The 22,101-nt window shown below is 40.7% G+C and overlaps 1 protein-coding gene across 2 annotated transcripts in view; it reads right to left on the bottom strand.

Annotated features, from left to right (window-relative positions):
- The window catches only part of LOC121818210 (uncharacterized), an 81,705-nt gene extending 62,240 nt beyond the window's left edge, over positions 1-19,465 (bottom strand). For both annotated transcript variants that reach the window (XM_042241854.2, XM_042241853.2), the window contains exon 1: positions 19,206-19,465. The gene's annotated coding sequence lies outside the window, so the exon portion shown is untranslated. The remainder of the gene's footprint in view (positions 1-19,205) is intronic.
- Between the last annotated feature and the right edge of the window lie 2,636 nt (positions 19,466-22,101).

Consider the following 22,101-nt stretch of genomic DNA (forward strand, 5'->3'; position numbering starts at 1 on the left):
CCTTATTCACGGTCTTCCATATATGCATCTGAAATGGGGGCTTTGATGGTAAAGTCTCCTTTTAAGGGGCTGCACCTTTAGCAGTTTGATCCCCATTGTTGCATGTTTGGGAGACTGAACATGATGTTTCAGGCCAAACAGGAGATCACAGATTTTTGCTCAGAGAATTAGGGTTTCACCTGCAATATAACCTTCTTAAAAGCTCAACTAGATTTTCACTTATACTCATCCACTCAATTCTCTGACTGATTCACTTACTAAGAACATAAGTGAGAGACCTTATCAAGTCAGAGCCCATTAATTTAGACCCTAACCTAAGAATGACTATCTTTCAGTAATAAATCTCAGTGCCCTGCCTAGCCTCCAGCTTAATGACCTCCATCTTGATATCTGATTCAGGAAAACATAAAAGAGTAGCAGGATTTGGAAGGCACAGGTCCCCTGGGTCCCCAGGCTGCCTGTTCTAAACCTTTGTCAGGCGGGAAACACATTGCAGAAGATGCCCAGGAGGGGCAAGAATGTGGTGTGTTTCCCAGGCCCCAATTTCATTACCTACCATTTCCTGCCTCTATTTCCACTTTAGCCTCAATCAGAAAATTTACCTTTTCCAATCTTGCGTGGGTCATGATACATCGACTCTCAGACAAGTGCAATTGCTGGCTGCAGGCAGAAAGACCTCTAATAGTAAAGTTCTGAAAACAGCCCCGAGTTGAGATGCTTTTCTCTTTCTTGTAAGAACCATTGGAGACCGCACAAAAGCACCTGCATATTCCAGCCCCCTGACTTGTTTCCCTACCAATTTCCCCTAATCTTCAGCCTCTGCACATAGAAGAGCCGAGTCCCAAGATGCCATGGGCAACAATTTAACCAACTGCTTTGCTAACGCAACACTGAAACTGCCAACTTCCTAGCCAAGGGTAGAGACTCTCCGCAGCTCACATTCTTTTTCATCATCCAATTCCACTTGGAGACTCTGTCACTCATGGTCTCCATTTACTGGTGTGTATGCAGACTCTTACTCTGGGTAAGGTACTCAATAGGGCTAAGTAGAAACCACTTGACATGCTAATTTACCACAAATAGTTCCTGTTTCAATTCAACATTCCTATTTTCCCATTTCAAAGAAATTTGGGGGAGCCCCAAGTGCCCTCAATTTGGGAACAGGCTCTTTTAGCCCAACTTACTTTTTCCTTGCAAGATTTCTTCTGATTTTCCCATGTTCACATCCCTCCCACCACTCCATCACAGATCTGCATTTAGGGCAGAGGTCCCCAAGCTCTGGATCGAATGCCTGATGATCTGACCTGGAGCTGATGTAATAATAATAGAAATAAAGTGCACAATCAATGTAATGTGACTGAATCATCCTGTAACCATCCATTCCCTGGCGCCCCCCCCCCAACTTGACCCAGTCTGTGGAAAAATTGTCTTCCATGAAACTGACACCTGGGGGCCAAAAAGATTGGAGACCGCTTATTTAAGGTCCTCCATGCAATGGCAAGCCACTCCAGTACTCTTGCCTAGAAAATCCCATGGACAGAGGAGCCTGCTAGGCAGCAGTCCATGGGGTCACTACGAGTCAGGCACAACTGACCGACTTCACTTTCACTTTTCACTTTCACATGTTGGAGAAGGAAATGGCAACCCACTCCAGTCTTCTTTCCTGGAGAATCCCAGGGACAGGGGGTCCTGCTGGGCTGCCGTCTATGGGGTCGCACAGAGTCAGACACAACTGAAGTGACTTAGCAGCAGCGGTAGCAATAGCAGCGCATGAAATCTTCAGGTAACAATCACCCTTCCCTCTTCATAATCCTCACCTCCCCACACACACACAGGAAAAGTAAAACCCACATTGCAATCCCAGTATGAAACGGCCTATTTATTGCTTTACTTGGCTTCCTACCCTTACACATAAATAGGTATCTAATGTGGTAGTTCAAAAGTCAAAAATTCAGTCAAGTTCTTTAAAAATCAATAAAATAAAAAGACATTTCTACTATTTTTAAATTATTAATATGTAGCTGCTCTGTCCCTAGACCTAATCAACTTCTCAGCATCCCTTACTTGTAACTTCCCTTCTAAGATATGGATAAACAGGCAGATAAGTAGACAGAAGGACTAACTATATACCAGAATAGCAATGAATTTCTGTAGGTTGTGGAATGATGAGAATTTTTATTTTCTTCTGCTTTTCTATATTTTCTAAATTATCTGAAAAAATACTTTTCAGACACACACATGCAAAAAAACATACAAGGTATGAAAATTTTTGAGTAATTCAGTTAGCCAAGAGATCTTTTGGGGTCATGGAAATCCTCTAAAATTACATTGTGGTGATAGTTACACAACACTATAAATTTACGAAAAATCATTGGATTACACGCTTAAAATGAATGGAGTTTATGGTGTGTAAATTATACCTCAATAAAACTATTAACAAAGAAATAATTTCCATTTGGCTAAATTTAAGGAGCAGTAATTCCATCAAAATGCCCAGGTAACAACCTCACAGAGAGGTGAGAGAAAATAATGAGAGGTCAGATGAGAAAGTGAATACATACAAAGAAAGGAAGGGAGAAAGAGAGAGAAAGGAGGAATAGAAAGCAGGTGGGAGGAAAAAAATTGCGCAGAAATTAAACGGGAGAGTCCTACTCTACCATAGCTAAGGAAAGCCTAGCTGTACAACTCCATCATTCCCACTGTGTGGGATATAGGTGGAACATCAGTGTATTGGTAAATGAACATTTCTTGGCCCTCCCGCACAGCAGTAGAAGACTGGTACCTTGACGATGTCGATATAATCTGGACATTCTACCACCAATTCTTTCAGGTTATCCCATGTATAGCAATTTTGGCTTGTGTCTTTGAAAGACAAAGTGTACACAACAAACAAAATGCTCTCATGGTGTTGGTGTATACCACATGGATACAAACAACTCAAAGTGGTTTTTTCCCCATCTAAATGGTTAAGTGCTATCTTCATACAATTTAGCTCTATATTTCTTGAACATCTGTTGGATACAAGGAAATCCGTTTTTTATTTTGAGGGATGTAGAGATGAAGAAGAAACAAGTTCTTGTCCGCTAGGAATTTACTATCAAAGAAAGTAGATACATCCTATTTTAGAGGGGCTGCCACACTTTATAAAGAAGGCAAGGCTGGAATTTTGAATAGAATTTGAAAAGAAAGAGCTGAGGGAGGACCTTCCAACCTGGGAAACAGCATTCATGAAGGTGCAGAAGATGACAGATTTAGGGTATGATTAGGAAATGGTGAATCATTTGGTTTGATTGCATGTAGGATTCATAAGCAAATGATGAAAATATTCATTAGGGTCAGATGGTGGAGCATCTGGAGTTTGTTTTTGTTTTTTACTTTTTATTTTGTGTTGGAGCATAGCTGATTAACAATGTTGCAATAGTTTCAGGTGGACAGCAAAGGGACTCAGCCATGCATATATGTGCATCTGTTCTCCTGAGGAGTTTGATCTCTTCTGCAAATATAAAGTGGAGTCAGTGAAAATATTCAGAACAAACATATCTTGAGATAACAGTTTCTGTGACATGAAAGTGGTATGGTAGTTTTAAAGATATGTACATGTCCATAAATTCTTTGATATGAATTTTGCATGTGGGAGGAAGATAAATAATTGGTGGCCAGAGGACAATTTGTGATGGCTTTAAAGATACATCTACAGATTCTTCAATACTCCTCTTCCCGAGAGATAAAACTTAATTCCCTCCCCTGGACTGTGGGCTGTACTTAGTGACTCTCTTCTAACCAATATGGAAGAAGTGATGAACATCACTTTCAATGTTAGGTTACAAAAAGACTGCAACTGCCATCTAAGGAGAACTCTCACTCTTTCCAATGGTTCTCTGGGAGAAGCCAGATTCCATGTGCTGCGTGCTAAGCAGCCTGGGGGAGAGGTCCATGTAGTGAGAAACTGAGGCCTGCTAAACACACTATGAGTCAACTTGGAAGCAGATCTTTCCCCAGCCAAACCTCAGATGACTGTGACCCTGGATAACACCTTGATCACAGCCTCTCAAGAGTTCTCCTGACCCAGAACCACCCAACAAAGCTGCTTCTGGGCTTCTGACCTATAGCAAGTGGGAATTTGAAGCCAAGTTTTGGGGGGTGTTGCTCTGCAGCAATAGATAATTACAAATGGCCTAGAGAGAAGAGAGAGTGGGAAAAGCAAAGAGCTACATTAGGAGAGATGGCATTAGGCAAGGCCAGAGATGATAAAAATGTGAATCACAACAGTAATGATGAGTAGAGAAGAAGGGATCTAGGCCCAGGGCCTGAGAGAAATTTAACTGACATGATTTATGGGCTGATCAGATTGGAATGAGGGGCGGAGGAAGTACTACTCAGAGAGAAAGATATTATAATGTGCTTTCCATGTCCACTTGAGGGGACCAAGAAGACAGCAATGTTGTTCATAAAAAATGGTCTTCAGAAGAGGGAAGCACATAAAGGGGGCAATGGTGAGTTGACTCTGTGTTGCCATGTCTCTGTGTGCCCTGGTTTACAACTCACCGGCTCTGATATACTAGCTAACATCTGCACAGAGATATCCAAAAAGCAATTGCAGAATCATACCTGGCACATTGAGGGCACAGCTGATTCAGACTAGAAATGGAGACTCAAAGTTATTAACAGAGATAGAGCAAAAGGATCCATACTTTGAGCAGCAAGGTTTTTAAGGCACCTTCCACGCTTTCAGTCCTGCCATTGCCTGAAAATAAGGGAAGGTTGTTCAATATAATAAAAGCTCAAGGGGTCCAGCGGAAGGGAATTTGGAAAGCAGATAAGGAAAATAAGAAAAGGAATGCTTCAGGACACTTTGTCCCACTACTAATGAGGTAGTGGCATAAGCAAATGCTTTAACAATAACATAATCAAGAAGCCAGAACTCAGAGAGAAAGTAAATATGCATGACTTTCTTATGACACCTTATATCATGAACAGCTTCCTACAGAAGTCTGTTTTACTTGAGTGAAAATACACATGTGTATATTAAATAGAATACATCTAGATAGCCAAGTTACCCACTTAAATAATAACCTATGATGCTTTAAGCCAATATTTGAAAATACATCAAAGATCCAAAGTTTACATAGAAGACTCTAAGGAAAGAATTAAAAGCCTCAGGGAAAACCATGCAGCCAAAACTAGAACGATAATGAGCTGAAATTTCAAATTTTATTCTTGCATTTATTAATGCATTCGGGCAGAAAAGTTGCTTAGAATACATTTCCTTCAGTGCTTCTAATAGCCACGTCTGTCTTTCTTAGCCTCTGCCCATTGCAAAATCACAAGTCTCGCCATGCCCTTCTTAGGTCAAATAACCCTACAAGCATGCCTTCTTGCCACAGGATCTTTATCTCTCTGCTTGCTCTACAGTCAGTAGTGGTCACATTCATCCTGGAAATCCTGAGCATTTGGCCATTTCTGCTTCAACAGCTGAGTCCCTTAGCACACAATGCCAGATTCAGAGAGCTGGATCATTATGGACAGTCCCCACACTAAAAGCTACAATTTATTGGACATTTTTTAATAGGAGACAGTTGTGGATCTCGGCTAACAAACATAACTGTGCAAGAAAGGCCACATTTCTTTGTTGTCTTGAGGTCAAACTAAATTGGACTCTGAGCCCTAGTTCCTCCTGACTGGAAGGAAATCCAATCTGAATCATTTAAGCCCACCTCCCTTCCCTTCCCCCTGGGTTGTAAAATGTCCCACTTCCAAATCAGTCATCAATCATTAGTCTGAGGCAGTTATAGCTGAAAAGTCTAGTGACCCATGAGTTACAATTATTTCCTACCTCCTGGGATGCACACGTTCATCAGTGAGTTAATAAGAGCTAGGGGAAACTCACTTTGACCCTAGAAGCTGCCTCAGTGACAGCACCATAATCTTTGTTCTAGCTCATATGTTCCATCTCAGCCCTTTGCTGCCCTGACTCCACATTCACACCTAGGAAAATATCCAAGTTCCTAAGCCCTTGTTGCCATATCATGCAGCATGTAGACAACACTTGTCGGGATCTGAGGCAAGACTGAATATAAAGGACAGAGTTAAGGAACCAGCCAGACTTTACACAAGGACCCGGAAGTTCATAGTCAAGGTGTAGGTAAAGGTCTTGAGCTAAATGAAAAATTCAGTGGTGGTGCCGGAAGACTTGAAAGAGTCCAGTGGATTGAGCAGTCAATGTCGTCATTTGGTCACTTTGATAAAAGCTATTCCCAAGGAGTAATAGGAAGGGAAATCTGTTTGAAATAGGCTTGAGAATCTTTGAGAAGTCAAAAATGGACACAGAAAGTTTAGTCTGTTCTTTCGAAAATGTGAGAGCTAGAGGTGATTTGGAGGGCTCTGCCAAGGCTTGTTATAGTCTTTTTAAGATAACAGCAACTCGAGCATCTTTAAAAGCTATAGGGAAAGAGCCAGGTTGAACACATAAGACAAGGAAATATCAGAGGAAGCCATAGCTTTCTTCTAGTGGAGATGCGAGGAAAGAGACTCAAAAGCATAGAGAAAAGGGTTTGTTTGTAAAAGGAGAAGAGAAAAGGATGCCCCCTATGAATAGAAGAAAGGAGACAAGGGTGAAGACTGACTAAATAAGTCTGAGGTCGCACGGTGAGGCAGTTGTGGAAGCTCACAGCTCAGAGCCTCTCTTTCCTCTGTGGAGCATGGGACCAGGTCCCCTTGGTGCATGATGGGGTGGGCAGTGGGTTTGAGGCACGAGGCAAAGATTTTAGCTCAATTTGTTTTTGTTCTTTATATAAATATGCACGACCTCAGAAAATCTACAAATTTTTCCTAATAATTTGAGGATTCTTGTGGATTTTGTAGATACACAATCATAGAACGTAGAAGTAATGAGTTTTGTTTCTTCCTTTATAAAAGTTGTACATCATTTCTTTTACTTGCCTTATGCCATTGGCGACAGTTGGGCTTATATTAATTCTTCCACCAGGGATCTCCACATCTGTGGAGACTATATATTTGGTCTCCACACCTTATATAATGCAGGTTTGGGGTTTTAGTTTCTCACAAAATATTTATTTTTCCTCACTCCAAACCACAACTGGGACAGGACTGCTTCTCTCTTAGATCTATGGGTAGAGTGTTCTAGTTACCCTTCCACACAGGGCAGCCTTTCCTGGGGGACAGCTTTAGTCTGGGATTCCAATTCCCCCTCCCCACCTCAACAGAGACCCAAGGACACCTCTCTTTATGTGAATAGACTAGCCTCTGGTGGCCCTAGGTATTTTTCTACATTGTGGATGTTAAACTTTAGCTCCTGTATGTGGGGTTCACGTCCAGTCCTCTGGGACACCAGAACACCAGCTTGGCTGTTACCTTGGATGTTCGCCTCCCCCACAGTAAAGAATATATCTGGCATGCAGTGATTTTGTACATCAAATATTTTGCAGACTTTTAACTTGGGAATCTTGTGCTAAATAAACCAGAAAGCCCAGGCAGGTTAAGAGAGCACATGAACTAGGTGGACAAGGTCACTTTGACTCTTGTTCAAACACAAAGACCTCAAGCACCGACAGTTATCTGGTGGCAGAGCCAGGCCTAGAGACAAAGGGTTGTGGCTCTCAGTTCAGGGCCCTTCTGTGCCTCCCACATTGTGGCACGAATCTTGGAGCTGTGAGGTATTGAAAACGTAAATAACTGCTCAGCAGGTAGAAACCTCAGGGGATAGACAATTCCACGTCCAAAAAAGAAATGACTTGGAGAGCTGAAAGTCACATCCATTATCCCACATCAGTTAGTTCATCTCACAGTGGAGGAGAAGCAACACTATGTGACCTTGCCTGTCTGAAACTAGGAACTCTTTTATGGCAGCATATTTTGTCTGGAGCAGTCTTTTTTACCGAGTACTCACAGAGTCCTGATCTCATTTTCCAAAATGTTCTCTCCAAACATCATCAGCTGAAAGAAATTTATCTCTTTCCCCAAATTAATTTTGTAGACAATTTTTCACGAACACCTACCTTGAAGGCTAACACTAAATGAGATACACTTATGCTGGCAATTACAATTTATCTTGCTTAATGGGCAATTTTGCTCTCTGGGAGTGACTTTTCATCTTCAGTAGGAGCAAAGCAACTTGGGAGTGAGGATGTATGTCAAACTGTCAAAGAAAAAAACAAAGAAACTAGTGTAAACTAATCCAAAGACATAAGGACTATGAGACCCACTGGGCTATGTTGCCACCTGATGTAAATTTTTTTTAGCTCTACCCTTGTGATGAACTCTATGCATTATCTGTCAGTTTGTTTGCTCATTGTTATAAGTGATATCGCCTAGCAAAGATAAGGAATTCCACCAAACAACCAGATTTATCAGGAAGATCTCAAAATTGGGTTATTAAATTCAGAAGTGTTCCCATGGCAACTGCAAAAGAGCTCCTGCCCTGACCTCCTGGAGTTCTCCCTCCCACACTGACAGGAGCACCCAGGTCTGGGGAGTCCCACGTGGGCACTTCCTGGACACTTGGTGCCTACTGGCCTTCCAGCTAGCACACCACAACTCCCATGAACCAGCACTCATTTTGACGTGTCCTTTCAGCCAGAGAAGGCTCAGTCCTCAACTGGGAAGATGCCACCCCAATCGGCAGCGCTGGATGGCAGTAGACAAATACCCAGGGCCTCTCTCATCCCTAGGCTCTGCTGCTGCTGCTAAGTCGCTTCAGTCATGTCCGACTCTGTGTGACCCCATAGATGGCAGCCGACTAGGCTCTGCCGTTCCTGGGATTCTCCAGGAGTGGGTTGCCATTGTCTTCTCTGCATCCCTAGGCTCTGACCCACCCTCATAGGCTTGTACTCCCTTGTACTAAACCATCTCATTAATCTGGTCCAACTATAACTTCAGGTTTTCTGGTTATTTTTAGTCATATAACATACTAAAATAATGTAGTTTTCTGACACTTAAATATTAGTGTTAACTAACTTCTAAAAAATAACTATTGCTGAGCGGTTTTTATATAATACAACTCCCAAACTATTGTTTCACCTAGACAGTAATTTTGCAGTGACTTTGATTTTGTTCTTCATCTACAATCAATGTTTCAGAAATGGAGTTCTTTGCTGCAATCATCGCCCAGGCATGTATTAAGTTCCTGGCATTGCATTCATACACTTAGTACAGGCAGACCTCAGAGATTGCAGATTAAGTTCCATATCACTGCAATAAAATTAATACTGCAAAAACGTGAGTCACACAAATTTTTTTTGCTTTCCCAGTGCATAGAGTATACTGTAGTCTAGTAAGTGTGCAATAGCATTGTGTCTAAAAACAATGTACATACCTTAATTTCAAAATATTCTATTGCCATTGATGGACCTAAAGATGATCATACTACATGAAGTTAGACAAAGAAAGACAAATATCATGTGATATAATTACATGTGGAATCTAAAAAATGATACAAATGAACTTATTTACAAAATAGAAACAAACTCACAGGCATAGAAAATAAACTTATGGTTACAAAAATGGAAAGGAGGGGACTAAACCAGTTTGGGATTAACATGCACACACTGCTATAAATAAAACAGATAACCAACAAGGACCTACTGTATAGCATAGGGAACTTTACTCAATATTTTGTAATAACCTATAAAGGAAAAAAACTGAAAAAGTATATATATGTGTATAACTGGTTCCAAATAGGAAAAGGAGTATGCCAAGGCTGTATATTGTCACCCTGCTTATTTAACTTATATACAGAGTACATCATGAGAAACGCTGGGCTGGAAGAAGCAGAAGCTGGAATCAAGATTGCTGAGAGAAATATCAATAACCTCAGATATGCAGATGACACCACCCTTATGGCAGAAAGTGAAGAGGAACTAAAAATCCTCTCGATGAAAGTGAAAGAGGAGAGTGAAAAAGTTGGCTTAAAGCTCAACATTTGGAAAACTAAGATCATGGCATCTGGTCCCATCACTTCATGGCAAATAGATGGGGAAACAGTGGAAACAGTGTCAGACTTCATTTTTGGGGGCTCCAAAATCACTGAAGATGGTGACTGCAGCCATGAAATTAAAAGACGCTTACTCCTTGGAAGGCAAGTTATGACCAACCTAGACAGCATATTAAAAATCAGAGACATTACTTTGCCAACAAAGGTCCATCTAGTCAAGGCTATGGTTTTTCCTGTGGTCATGTATGGATGTGAGAGTTGGACTGTGAAGAAAGCTGAGTGCCAAAGAATTGATGCTTTTGAACTATGGTGCTGGAGAAGACTCTTGAGAGTCCCTTGGATGGCAAGGAGATCCAACCAGTCCATCCTAAAGGAGATCAGTCCTGGGTGTTCATCAGAAGGACTGCTGCTGAAGCTGAAACTCCAATACTTTGGCCACATCATGCGAAGAGTTGATTCATTGGAAAAGACTCTGATGCTGGGAGGGATTGGGGGCAGGAGGAGAAGGGGACGACAGAGGATGAGATGGCTGGATGGCCTCACCAACTCGATGGACATGAGTTTGGGTAAACTCCACGAGTTGGTGATGGACAGGGAGGCCTGGCGTGCTGCGATTCATGGGGTCACAAAGAGTCGGACATGACTGAGCGACTGAACTGAACTGACTGACTGAATCACTGTTCTTTATGCCTGAAACTAACACAATATTGTAAATCAACTATACTTCAAATTTTTAAAATCCTCTATTGTTAAAAAATGCTAACAATTATCTGAGCCTCCAGTGAGTTAAAGTAGTAACATCAAAGATCACTGACCACAGATCACCATAACAAATAAAATAATAATTTAAAAGTTTGAAATATTGTCTGAATTACCAAAATGTGACACAGAGCCACAAGTGAGCAAATCTTGTTGGAAAAATGACACTGATCTGATAGACCTGCTCAACTCAGAGTTCCCACAAAACTTCAATTTATAAAAAGCAAAATCTGTGCAGTACACCAAAGCAACATGCGATAAAACAAGGCATGCCTGCATAGTAATCAAGAAAGCCTTAAAAAATATATCAAATAGCCTTTGACCCCAGGAACACAGACAGCTAATAACAACATAAGCAGAAATATTGATGATTATAAAAAGCCTCCTACACATACAGCTACAAACTATTTTGTTGCAATATTACTCCCATCCATATATATAAACCACAGGAATTCGGGAGCATTTTTACTGCCTTTGCTTAAGATATGAGGGGTCATGGCTTTTCAAGCTCTAAACTCAAAGACAAGAGTGACAAACTCACCCAGAAATGAACCCACACACCTATGGTCAATTAATCTTTGACAAAGGAAGCAAGAATATACAATGGAAAAGAGACAGTCTCTTCAGCAAGTGGTGTGGGAAAGTTGGACATGCAAAAATCAGTGAAAGCATGTAAATTAGTGAGGATAGAGCATACCCTCTCACCATGCACAAAAATAAACTCCAAATGGCTTAAAGACTTAAAATAAGACAAGACACCATAAAACTCCTAGAAGAGATCATAGACAAAATATTCTTGGACATAAATCATACCAGCATTTTCTTAGGTCCATCTCCCCAGGCAATAGAAATAAAAACAAAAATAAACTAATGGGACCTAAACAAACTTACAAGCTTCTTCACAGCAAAGGAAACCATAAACAAAAAGAAAACCTAGAGAATGGGAGAGAATATTTGCAAATGATGTGACTGACAAAGGCTTAATTTCCAAAAATATACAAACAGCTCATGCAATTGAGCTTCCCTGGTAGCTCAGCTGGTAAAGAATCAACCTGCAATGCAGGAGATCTGGGTTCGATCCCTCGGTTGGGAAGCTCCCCTGGAGAAGGCAATAGCCACCCACTCCAGTATTCTGACCTGGAGAATTCCATGGGGTGAATAGTCCATAGGGTCACGGAGAGTTGGAGATGACTGTGCAAACTTTCATTTTCATGCAACTCAATAACAACAACAAAAAAAACCCAATCGAAAAATGAGTAGAAGACCTAAACAGACATTTCTCCATAGAAGAAATACAAATGGCCAATAGGCACATGAAAAGATGCTCATCATTGATAATTATTAGAGAAATGCAAATCGAAACTATAATGAGATACCATCTTACACCAGTTAGAATGGCTATAACTAAAAAGTCTACAAATAACAAATGCTGGAGTGGGTGTGGAGAAAAGGGAACCCTCTTACACTGTTGGTGGGAATGTAAGATGGTGTAGCCACTGTGGAAAACAGTATGGAGGTTCCTCAGAAAACTAAAAAATAGAATTACCTTATGATACAGCAATCTCACTCCTGGGAATATATCCAGACAAAATTCTAATTTAAAAAGATACATGTACCCCTATGTTCACAGCAGCACTATTTATGATAGTATAGACATGGACTCAACCTGAATGTCCCAGCAACAGATGAATGGATAAAGATTACATATACATACACACACATATGTATATTTTACATATATGTATAATGGAATATTGTTGTTTAGTTGCTAAGTAGTGTTTGACTTTTTGTAACCACATGGACTATAGCCTGCCAGGCTCCTCTGTCCATGAGGTTTCCCTGGCAAGAATACTAGAGTGGATTGCCATTTCCTTCTCCAGCAGATTTTCACGGAACAGGGATCAAACCTGCATCTCCTGCATTGGCAGGCAGATTCTTTACCACTGAGCCACCAGGGAAGTCCATTATGGACTATTCAGTTCAGTTCAGTTGCTCAGTCATGTCCAACGCTTTGCGACCCCATGAATCGCAACACGCCAGGCCTCTCTGTCCATCACCAACTCCCGGAGTTCAACCAAACTCATGTTACTCAGCCATAAAAAAGAATGAAATAATGCCACTACAGCAACATGGATGGACCTGAAGATTATCAGACTCAGTGAAGTAACTCAGAGAAAGACAAATACCATACCACTTATATGTGGAATCTAAAATATGACACAAATGAACCCTGTCTATGAAACAAAAACAATCTGGGACATAGAGAATAGACTGGTAGTTGAAAAAGGGGTGGAGGTGGGAGAGGGATGGATTGGCAGTTTGAGATTAGCAGGTGCAAACTATATAGAATGGATGAACAGTAAAGTCCTACCGTATAGCCCAGGGAACTATATCAATATCCTGTGATAAACCATAATGTAAAAGAATATTTTAAAAAATAACATATATGTGTATATAATAGAGTCACTTTGCTGTACAACAGAGGTCGGCACAACATTGTAAATCAACTATACTTCAATAATTTAAAAAGAGTGACAAATTCAAATGACAGTCAAATACTTGGGATCCCTTGGTCTCTCTAAAAATATCAATAGTTGTTTTAATAACTTGGAGAAGGAAATGGCAACCCACTCCAGTGTTCTTTCCTGGAGAATCCCAGGGACAGGGGAGCCTGGTGGGCTGCTGTCTATGGGGTCTCACAGAGACGGACACGACTGAAGCGACTTAGCAGCAGTTTTAATAACTACCATCTTTTGGGCAAACATTATGTGACAGGAATAATGCTAAAGACTCATTGCCTCATTTAATATTCTCACAAGCCTATGCTTAGATGTTATGCCTTTCACATGGTGAGGAAAGAGGATCAGAAAGGTTAACTAACTTGCACGATCCTGCCTCAGGTTTGTCTCTTACCTATTCTGCTACATTGGCATGTGTCCTGCTCCTATTCAGACATCTCACACCAATGCCAAAAGGAAACCAATGCTCTGAACAAAGTTTGAAATTTGACCTTGATTAGAGTACCAGAAAAAAAAAAAAAAACCCTCAGTCTTGTTCTCAAAAAGAAGATTTCCTCACAAATAAGAACTCTCATTCACTCGACAAATACTCCTTGAATACCTATAGTGTGCCTGCCTTTATTCTGGGAGCTGATTGTTAAAGTAAAACTGAAACAGCCACTACTCACTGGTAACTCAGAACTATACTAAAGATGATGGGAAAAAAAGGAAAAGTGTAATTTAGACTATTCTCCTTAAGTATAGCAGGGAACTCTGCTTGAATCTAAATTTTGTTCAGCAGAGAAATCAGGTATACTTAAGAGGCTTGGGAGGTAGAATATGAGATACTAATGCATGTAGAGAAATGTGCCATTTAAAGAAACTCATTTTAAGGGAAAAGAATCTTAACAACAATTTGGGCAGCAGGCCAGCAGACAAGGTCAAAGAAGAAGGTTGGTCATCCAGATCATCTGGCTTAATGATGCAGTCCCAGAACCAGGAAGTAAGCAAAATCCACAGGAACTGAGTCACCAGGTATCAAACATGGCAGTTTCATTTATAGGCAACAGGACCTACTGCCCACAGCTCCTGCAGCAAAGGAAGACAGTGCCCTCCACGCAGACATCCGTGCCCTCAGCACTGGGCTTGGGAAGCCTCAGGACAAATATTGGCTCTGGCCTCATCTTTGAAAACCACCAAAGGGAGTGAACCGACTGCTATCTGGGGCATTAACAATGCCCTTTCCACAGGGGTCTGGAGCAGGAGAGGGGGAAAAGCATTGGTGCCTCAGGGCGGCCAAGGGACCTCATTCCTGGAGCCTTCATGAGACTCCTGTGACCATCTGGAAGTAACTGGGGGACCAGAGTTCAAACAGAGTGCTAGAAATGGAGGCTGAACTTGGGAATATAAGGGTTTTCTCATCTTCTGCCAATTTGTTTTAAGCAGATTAAAAATATTGCAGTGTGAGAAAATTAATGAAGTCTCATTTTATATGTGAAATAACTCATCCATAGTTTTTAAAATTTAAGAATCTCATAATTCCACAGCTGCATCACCAAGTGATTTTCATACTGAGTTTATCCTATTGTCACATAGCACAGCCACCTTTGTCATTAAATGGAAATAATGTTCTTACTAGAATATGTATTTATCTGAATTACAAGGGTTTTTAATCATACAGCTGTAGGAACTTTGTCCCTGTTGTTTTGACCTATACAAACTCCAGGCTGGTGTGGCTAGAATGCTTGGGTTATATAAACAGCAGAGACAAAGAGGCTGATGAATCAGATATAGTCATTCCAATCAATTAAAAAGCGCCTTTTCCTTTCATTCCAATAAATTAATACCTATTTTCCTGCAACATGGCATTTTCTCAGAAGGCTCCTGAAAATATATTAAGTAGGAGTTGCATTCTAAGCCAGTTCCTGCAGAGACTTCCCACCTAAGTAACCATTATACTGACATGGCTGTTAATACTTTCATTTTTCAATTCATTGGTGATTACATCAATCTATTTTTCATCTTTTTAATGGGCTTATATTCTGTCCACCCATTCAGAAGTCACCCATGGCCATAAGCAGTTCATGAGCCTTTTGCAAAGATGGTCTGCTGAAACTGAGACTGTGTGCTTGAATGCATTTTTGTGTGGGTTTTTTTTTTTTTACTGCAAAGATAAATGTAATCATTGAGATAAGCAGGCTCTTACAAAAAGTTCTATTTGTTTGTTTTTCTAAATGGCTTCAAAATTATTTTAGTAATCACAGAGTATAAAGAGACCTGCATGGTCCACTCTGGAAGCCATTAACCACGTGTGGCAATTGAGCATTTTACCTGGTTGCTAAAGCTGGATTGAGATGTGCTTTAAATATAAATCATATCATTGGATTTCAAAGATTTATATGCAAAAATGTAAAATGTCTCATTAATCAAATTTTATGTTGAGGAAACACTGAAATAATAGTTTGGAAATATTGGTTAAATATAGTACTAAAATTGATTTCACCTGTTTCTTTTTATTTACTAAATGAGAGTAATAGAAAATCTAAAAATACATATGTAGCTCACAGTATATTTTTCAACAGCACTGAGTTAGATGCTGCCATGACTCCTCCACCATCATTTTCTTTGTCCATCTTTATGTGGAGGGCACACTGGGACTGGGGAATTTATCATCTTTCCAGGAGTGGAGGTTTAGGTATCTCCAGAATATTCCTGAATATTCTCAGGGAATGTCTTTCCTGGCTGTCACTCTGAACTGCCTTCATGCTTCTGCACTCTTGGACAGACCATCTTTTTCCAATTTCCTTTATCCCTAGTTTCAGTCCCCTAAGAACTCGTGTTTCTAGCCTCAGCAAGAAATTCATATCCCCCCAAATTTGTTTTTCATAGACACAAGCTTTTCTTTCATGAGACAGACTTCTAAGGAGTAATTTAGTTCCCCATTATCTCAATCTCTCTCACCAGATTCAGCTCTGGGCCTTTATTTGCATAACCAAAAATCCTCTCAAAATGTCTTCCCAATTTTTCTTTGCACCCTGACACATAGAATGTGAAACAGCCACTTCAGCCAGTGCTAACATTATTCCCACCATGCCTTGCTGCTCCCACTGCACAGGCTGTGTAACACCTCAGTGGGCAGGGTGTGAAGCCAGTGAGAGCCGTTGTATAAGAGCTACATGTTTACCATGGTTACTTCACTGGGTTTGCTCATTGAAGCCTTTTTGCTTACTTACATGTATTCAGTCTCCACTATGGATTATCTGTGTACTTTTGAATAGCTGGTTGTGAATTGTTAACTTTGATCAAAGACCTGTGCATTTCCCCCTTCCTGTCAGCCAGGTATTATACTGGGTCAGAGCAATGCTGGAGACCTCAGGACAGGCTTTGTCTCTGCTTCCTACTCTGGGCACTACTGCCCAAGGGAGCTTTCACTGAGCCTCACAGAGTATGGATACACCTGGGGTAGGGGTGGCTCTTGGGGGAGAGCTCCAGAATCCCTTCAGCTAGTATCTAAGCAGAGGGAGGGAGGTGTCTCTGTGACATGGATGGTGGAGGCCCACGTTACCCCGTGGTTATAAGGAAAATAGGACCAGGTCAGGGCTGGATTTCAATGATGACTTACCAAGAATTCAATAACACATTTTTTTCAATAATACTTTTTAATGTAACTTTTTCCCAATAATTTAAACACTTGCCTCAGAGAAATGGCTGTTTCTAGATCTGAAGCAGGAAAAGGACAAGATGTCATGTTAAGTCAGAAAGTATGTTTTCAAAGATTAATAGGAGGGGCCTACTAGATACAGAAGTGAGCTCCTCCTGTCCAAAGTCATCAAAATTTGAAAATTAAGAATAATGGGCTCTGCCAGAAATAAACTCATACACCTGTGCCAATCAATCTTCGACGAAGGAGGCAAGAATGTCAAATGAGAAAAAAATCTCTTCAGCAAGTGGTGCTGGGAAAGTTGGACAGTTACATGTAAGTCAGTGAAGCTAGAACACATCCTCACACCATATACAAAAATGAACTCAAAATGGCTTAAAACAAAACAAATTCCTAGAAGAGATCACAGGCAAAACATTCTCTGACATAACTCATACCAGTGTTTTCTTGGGTATCCTAAGGCAATAGAAATAAAAGCAAAAAGAAGCAAATGGGACCTATTCAAACTTACAAACTTTTGCACAGCAAAAGAAATCATATTTTTAAAAAAGAAAAAAAAAAGACAACCTATGGAATGGGAGAAGATATTTGTAAATAATGCAACAAAGGTTTAATCTCCAAAATATACAAACAACTCATACAACTCAATAACCAAAAGAAGAAAAAGCCAATTGAAAGATGGGCAGAAGACCTTAATAGACATTTCTTCAAAGAAGAAATACAGATGGCCAATAGGCACGTGAAAAGATGGTCAACATCACTAATTATTAGAAATACAAATCAAACCTACAATGAAGTACCACCTCACACCAGTCAGAATGGCCATCATTAAAAGTCTACCAACAACAAATGCTGGAGAGGGTATAGAGAAAAAGGCATTCTCTTATGCTGTTGGTGGGAAGGTAAATTGGTACAGCCACTGTGGAAAACAGCATGGATGCTCCCCAGAAAAAAAAAAAAAAGAATTACCATATGATCCAGCAATCTCACTCTTGGGAATATTCCTGAACAAAATTATAATTCAAAAGATACACGTACCCCTATGTTCCCAGCAGCACTATTCACAATAGCCAAAACATGGAAGCAACCTAAATGTCCATCAACAGATGAGTAGATAAAGATGTGATACGTATAAACAATGGAATGCTACTCAGCCATAAAAAGGACAAAATAATGCTATTTGCAGCAACATGGATGCAACTAGAGATTATCATACTAAATGAAGTCAGAAAGACATATCAAGGATATCACTTTATGTGGAATCCAAAATATGGCACAAATGAACCTATCAACAAAAGAGACTCACAGACATAGAGAAGAAACTTGTGGTTGTCGAGGGGGAGGAGGGAGGGGCGGGATGGACTGGGAGTTTGAGGTTGGTAGATGCAAACTATTATATTTAGACTGGATAAACCACAAGGTCTTAATGCATAGCACAGGGAACTATATTCAATATCCTGTGATGAACCATAAGGGGAAAGAGTATCAAAAAGAATATATATATTTGTGCAACTGAGTCACTTTACTGTAAAGCAGAGATTGGCACAACATTGTAAATCAACCATACCTCAATTAAAAAAAAATTTTTTTTTAAATAATGGGCTCAAGTTCCACTCAAAATGGAACTCAGATTCCATGCCATCTGAGACAAGAAGAGTATAGCCATTTTGGAAAAGGACTAAAGGACGACCTTAGGCAGAACAGGCCGTGCAAGCTACAGAACAAAGGCCAGCAGAAACAAAAATCAAGCTGATGCGAATAAAAAATTAACTCTGTTATACTAACGAGTATACCTAGTTGCTACAAGACAAGAAAAGTGAAAGTGAAGTCAAAGCGTGACTATAAATATCCGTTACTGTGATTTATTGCAAAAAAATACTCAGGAACTCCCTCCCCTTCACAGCAGCACTCCCTATTCCTGATAGTCACCCCAGAGCCACCTGCTGTGGATCAAAGAAGTTTCATGATTTCTGGAAATTATCAGCGATGATGAGACAAACCCTCCCTTTTGTTATAAAAGCAACTCACCCCTTCTACTTGGGAAGCTGGCACTTTTTTGCTGCCTTCTCCCCTGTGCACAAGCTATCTCCTTTAAGAAAAAGCTTTGTTTGCCTAATAGTCTTGGGAAAGCGATATTCACTTCTATGGTTATGCTGCCAAAGGATCTGGAAAGGGCCTGGTAACACATCTCTCCCTTGGACTGTAACAAAAAACCCTAGACAAGATCCAAAAAGCAACTACCAGAGGGCTTTGAAACGTGAATGAATTAGTTTTCTTTTGCTGTATAAATAAATAATCACAAATTTAGTGGTTTAAAGCAACATAAATTGGGAATTACCTGGCAGTCAAGTGGTTAGGCCTTGCGCTTTTGCTGCTGAGTGCCGGGATTCTATCCCTGGCTGGGGAACTGAGATACTGCAAGCCATGTGGTACAGCCAAAAAATAATAAAATCAAACAACACAAATATGTTATCTTATGGTTCTAGAGGTCGGAAACGTAAAATGTGTCTGCAGGGAGTTGTTCCTTCCAGAAGCGGCCGGCATTCCGGAACTCACGGTCCTTCCTCACATCACTCTGCCTTCTGTTATCACATCTCTGCTCAGTCTCTCTCGGCTGTTTCTTATCAAGGCCTGATGATTTCATTGGCCCATCCAGGTAACCCAGGTTAATCTCATTGCAACATCATTAAGTTAACTAGGCTTGCAAAAGCCCTTTTGCCATGTAAGATAACATACTCACAGGGGCCAGGAATTAGAACATTGACGTCTTCTTGTGTAGGGTTTGGGGATGGGGTGTGGGGAGGTGTTATTCTACCTACTACAGTGGAGAAAAAGCAGTGGGACTGGGTAAGGAACCCAGGTCTTAAATGAGGACCTGGAATTGAGATTCTAGGTGTTTTTCCTTCTATACATTGCAGCTCAAGCTCTGGGGTCACCCATAACTCAGGATTGAGAGCCGGAGAAGGCACAGACAGAGGGAACCCTAGGAAAAGCCTGCTTTCTCCAGCCATGGGTGGGGTGGCAGGGGTTGGGAAATCCTGCAGGACGATGCACTTGGGACTTTCCCTACTCTATGTCTGGGGAGAATCAGCCATGAAGCAGCATCAAAAAACTCCAAATATCTAAACATAAATGCTTTTTTTTTTAGGAATCCAAAATCAAATCGAGCAAAAACAATACCAACAGATAGAGAACACCATTGAGTCCTATAGCAATGGTCTTACAGGACCAGCATAAATTGCTGGGATGTCAAGGGTAGATAAAAATTGAATTCTAAGAAGGCTCTTGGGAAATTAAAAACAAGAAAGAAAAGAAAAAAACTCTTCAGGATAAAAACAAGGATTAATCATGGGCATGCAGAACAATATGACTCATGAATTTCAGATACAGGCAGAAAATGAATATTTAACAATTATACAGAAGTTAAACTAGACTTAGGCAGTTGCTAGGTAAGATGCTGAAAACAGAACCCCTAGTCAGCTAAAGCCTTGCCTATTAGAATCAAGAACATTTTTCAAGTAATTAACAACTGCACAATTTCAGGCTCCTTTTGAAACAGGAGGGAAGCGGGGCAGGGCACAACCCTTAAAGAATGACATAGCCATTGAGGCTATGACATAACTGGTTAGAACCAACTAGGTCCAAGATGGTGGAAGATTCAACTTCCAGTGAACCTTGGACCTCGATATTCGCTCACTTTAACACATCAGCATGCCAAATGACATACCCACAGGTGCCATGACTGTTCCAAGGCCTAACATAAAAGGGCAAAAAGTGGGTGGTGGCCTAGTTCCTTGAAATTTCTCCAAAATAGTTGGAATACTCCCATTCATTAGCCTATGAAATTATCCAGCTCTTAAAACTATCCCATACTGGGGGGCCTCTCGCCTTCTGAGATGGCCCACACTCTGTGGAGTGTGTTTCTCCCAGGGCTGCTCTCACCTCTTGAGGCGGGCCACATTCTGTCTATGGAATGTGTGTCTTTCTAAATAAATCTACTTATCTACTTCTTACCTATCACATTGCCTCTTGCTGAATTCCTTCTATACTGAAATATAAAGAACCTGAGCTTCATTAAGTCCTGACACCAGGTGTGTGATTTCAATTAAAAGACAGTGGGGAAAAAAAAAAGACAGTGGATTCAAGCCCCACCCAAGTTGTGCAGTTTCACTTTCACACTCATAAATCAAACCAGAGAACATTACAAAAACCATTTAAGCCAGTAATCTGTTCTAGGAAGGTGTAACAGTTAAAGAATTCAAAGGAAATTTTAAAGGCATTTTGGAGGAATATAGTTATATCTTAGAAGGTCAAGATATGACTTCAATGACAAATGTGAGGGAATGATGATCATTTGATAGAAATATTATTTCAGTATGAAAAGTCCAACTTATAAAGAATAGCCCCCTAAAGTTAACTAGCAGGACACTGGTTGTTCCGTAAGAATAAATAAGCTAAAATGGAGATCTACTACTTTCTGTTGGCATGTCACTTTGGAATCTCCTGCCAAATTTGGCTGTGATTTTGTTTCACAAATTGTTTAAAAAAAACAAACAAACAAAAAAATGACCCTCCCAAACCTTTGGTAATTTCTCCAAAACAGCGTTCTCATTGACTCCACATTAGGACTTACTGGGAGTCTTAAAAAAGACCCAGGCCCATGGCCAATCCCAGGCCAAATGAGTAAGAACTTGTTGAGGGCTGGACTGAGGCACTAGCAGTTTCCGTATCATCCCAGGTGATTGTAATGTGTACCCTGGGTTGAGTTCCACTGCCACAAATGAGCCCTACTCCACCTGTGTGACTAGAATCAACTCACATCTTGCTTGAACTACAATATACTGAAAAGTAACCCTATCATCCGGAGAAGGCGATGGCACCCCACTCCAGTACTCTTGCCTGGAAAACCCCATGGATGGAGGAGCCTGGTAGGCTGCAGTCCATGGGGTCGCTCAGTCGGACACGACTGAGCAACTTCACTTTCACTTTTCACTTTTATGCGTTGGAGAAGGAAATGGCAACCCACTCCAGTGCTCTTGCCTGGAGAATCCCAGGGACGGGGGAGCCTGGTGGGCTGCCATCTATGGGGTCGCACAGAGTCAGACACGACTGAAGAGACTTAGCAGCAGCAGCAGCAACCCTATCATCCCTTCCCTCAAACACACCATATTTAGATTTCCCCCTTGCATTCTCATATCTGCTTCATTTTAGATAAAGGTATCCAAAAAAGTATT

This window comes from Ovis aries, chromosome X (genome assembly GCF_016772045.2).
Source record: "Ovis aries strain OAR_USU_Benz2616 breed Rambouillet chromosome X, ARS-UI_Ramb_v3.0, whole genome shotgun sequence".
Taxonomy (NCBI): domain Eukaryota; kingdom Metazoa; phylum Chordata; class Mammalia; order Artiodactyla; family Bovidae; genus Ovis; species Ovis aries.